This window comes from Capsicum annuum, chromosome 7 (genome assembly GCF_002878395.1).
Source record: "Capsicum annuum cultivar UCD-10X-F1 chromosome 7, UCD10Xv1.1, whole genome shotgun sequence".
NCBI lineage: Eukaryota > Viridiplantae > Streptophyta > Magnoliopsida > Solanales > Solanaceae > Capsicum > Capsicum annuum.
In genome coordinates this window covers 206,415,526-206,418,720 of record NC_061117.1, presented here as the reverse complement: position 1 = coordinate 206,418,720, position 3,195 = coordinate 206,415,526, and the positions used below count along the sequence as shown (strand labels likewise).

The window sequence follows — 3,195 nt, the reverse complement described above, 5'->3', positions numbered from 1 at the left end:
GCGAACTCGAGGGATATATGGATGGTACGCACAAGTGCCCTCCAAAGTTAACTCTAAATAGCTCTTTTGAAGCAACCTCAACTGACGTGGTTATCAACCCAGCGTACAATTTATGGATCAAACAAGACCAACTTTTATTGAGTTGGATTCTCTCATCCCTCACCGAAAGAATTTTACTACTAGAAATTCGCTATTTTCCGACTGAAAAAAATTAGTCGCAAATTTTCGACTACTTCAATCGAAAAATTTACTTTTTTATTTTTATTTTTAACAAAATATTTTTCGTTACTAATTGTGACTACAACAACTAGAATATCTGGGGGTAAATTGTCAGAAATATATATTCTAACTGTTGTAGTCGAAAATAAAAATAATTAAATAAATATATTAGTAAATATATAATCAGGCCCTTATATGAAATTTAAATAATTATTTAAATAAATTATTAAATATGTATTTCTGATCACTATAGTAAAAAATATAAATAATTTATATTTAATTATTAAATAATTTAAATAAAATATAAACTAAACATATCCCACAACTTTCCCAATTCTCTCTCTCGCTACTACCCTCTCGGCTCTCTTCTCTCTGCGTTCTCTCTCAAAAATTGATGGTGAAGGTTATGATGGAGTGGTAACGGCGACGGTGAACAAGCGGTATTGAAGGTCAATTTCACTGAATCCCGTGATTCGAGGTAAAAATTTATTCCAGTATGGGTTTGATGAAATCCCCATTTAGTTTGTTCCAAATGTTGTGAAACTTTGGTTTTTGATTTTTGGTTTTCCATATCTGATTATCTGAGGTTCTGGACTCATTATGTAACATTTTGCTACCTGTAACATTCAAGTAAGTGGATCTGGACTGTTTTCAGTTTAATATTGGTCCAACGGACTGGACTAGAACAAATATTTAACTATTTAATTGTTAGTATATGATCTACCAACCTCTCAATTATCTGAGGAGGAGGGGGTTCTTGTGTAAAACGTTTTCAATTTAGATTTCATCGAGATGCCTGCAGCATAATTTTCCATTTTAGGCTTTATTTACAATCGTTTCTCCAAACCTCATTTTACCACCAACTCCAATTCGAATGGGGTTTTGTCCCATTTGTTTTTTTTACAACATTCATTATCCCCTTCGGTATTTTTGCTCCAAAAATTAACCCTTTTGGCTCCAGACTCGTACTCATAACATGTCTGATTTAGCAACAGAACACTGAGAGTTGCTATATATAATATAAAGACTTACTAGGATGACAGATTATTGCTAAAAGAAGTGGCAATGATGCCTCAACTTGAACTAAGCCATATGAATGTTGAACTTATACATGTTTGATGTTTTATATCTGTGGTGAATGGTTTAGCTTTCGCACTTTAAAAGGTAGACATATAGCATTAACCTTAGCATTTTAAGTCTCCAAGTGGGGCTCCCACGACCTTGCATTTTTAGAGAATTCCTTTCCTGTGTCATAAGACTTGTCGCTCGGTACTTGTGTATCCTTCCAACTTCGAGTGTCTCCTATATTCATCTAACTAAACTATTAGAGAGTCTTCTTGTTTTTGTGAACACACATGCAAGACTTGGTTCGTCTAACTCAACTATTCTAATACATGACTTTTGTGGCTGCGATGAGAGTATGGAGGGAAAGGCCATTTTTCTCTCTTCAATTTTACTCTATTTACCAACAGGCAAATTTGTGCACTAACACAATCTCTCATTGCCAACTAAACCTGATGAAGGTGCACAGGCTTCATGAATGGAATACCGACACTATTTTTCTACTTTGCTTAGCCAAAAAAAAAATGAGTTAACTTTACCGATCAATGGGCAGCCGGTGCACTAAAGCTCCTACAATGTGCACAATGGCTGCTTAATTTTACACCATTTAATTACTTGTATCCATGCTAAAAATCAAATTGGCATTTTCTGCATAGACCAATAGTACTTAAATGAGGTCTTTATCCTATTTCATGCGTATTTTTGCTGTAGTAGACAATATAATTATACACTAACCACATTCCCAAAAGTTTATACCACAGCACCAAAGTGGCAAAAAATTTACCTCTATATCCATCAACTCATTTCATGACTTTATATTAAACTATTTTGCAGACAAAGTGTGCATGGAAGTCTTGTTATGAAAATAAAATACAACGCATTTTCAAGTTGAAAGCAGCTCTACGGATCAAAGAACACTTGTATGAGGCCCGGAGGTCCTTGAAAAATCCTAGTTGGTTGAATGATGATGTGTGGATCAAGTTATTGGAAAAATGGGATACTCCTGAATATAGGGCGAGGAAGGAACGGGCAAAGGCAAATAGAGCGTCTGAAACGGGTGGCTCGTTACACACTGGAGGTTCGATGAGATTCGTTATCCATCGACGAAGACTGATAATATTAACTTAAATTTTGATTTGTTCGGTTCAGTTCAATTTCTACTCCGTACAAATCTCAACCCATCTTTTTCCTCCAGCTCTTGCACAAATCTTGCCCCCTCCCGCGGATACTGATCCTAAGTAACTCTGGGGAATTACTTCTCTTAATTATAATTGGTTCGACAAGCCCCAGCCAGCTACCTAGCTATCTATCTAGCTATAATATCTTTGTATTCTGCTGCTGCTTATCTCCAAACCTAGTTATCTAGGAATTATGTCGTTTTCATTCAGTTAGACTATCTAAAAGTGTCTTAGAAACGTTCTTCTGGATGTTTCCTATTTGAAGCTCGCTTGTATTCCCAGAAACTGCAATGAGATAGATAGATGTGTTAAGGTAGTAAAATAGAAAAATATTTGAACTTCAAATATTCACATATATGCTCCTGTGGGATTTCACTAGGTATGTGTATCAGTGTATGCAGTTTTTTAGAAGCATAAAGGTGCATTGACCATGTTTTATTTTTTTGGAAGCATAAGGAATTTTTGGACCATAAATTGCAAATCCTATTATACTACCATATTGCAGAATTTAAGATACCCAAATCCCCCAACTGAGTGCATAACTGATTAAAGAGGATCACAAACAAGCAGCACTTAAAGAGTTAGCAGTTATAACAAAACCATATATGCACAAAACAAGAAACAAAGGAAAATAAGTAGTCAAGGAGACACAAAAAATAGAGAGGGAGAATATAGAGAGGTCAGTTTAAATCAGCAATGTCAATGTTCTTATAGTTACAAGTTAATGTTTACGATG

The 3,195-nt window shown here is 35.1% G+C and overlaps 1 long non-coding RNA gene across 1 annotated transcript; it reads left to right on the top strand.

Annotated features, from left to right (window-relative positions):
- The first annotated feature begins 508 nt into the window (after nt 1-508).
- Nucleotides 509-2,810, top strand: LOC107877319. The gene is made up of 2 exons (XR_001676315.2): nt 509-697; nt 2,116-2,810. It is a non-coding gene; the product is annotated as an uncharacterized LOC107877319 (long non-coding RNA).
- The last annotated feature ends 385 nt before the right edge of the window (nt 2,811-3,195 follow it).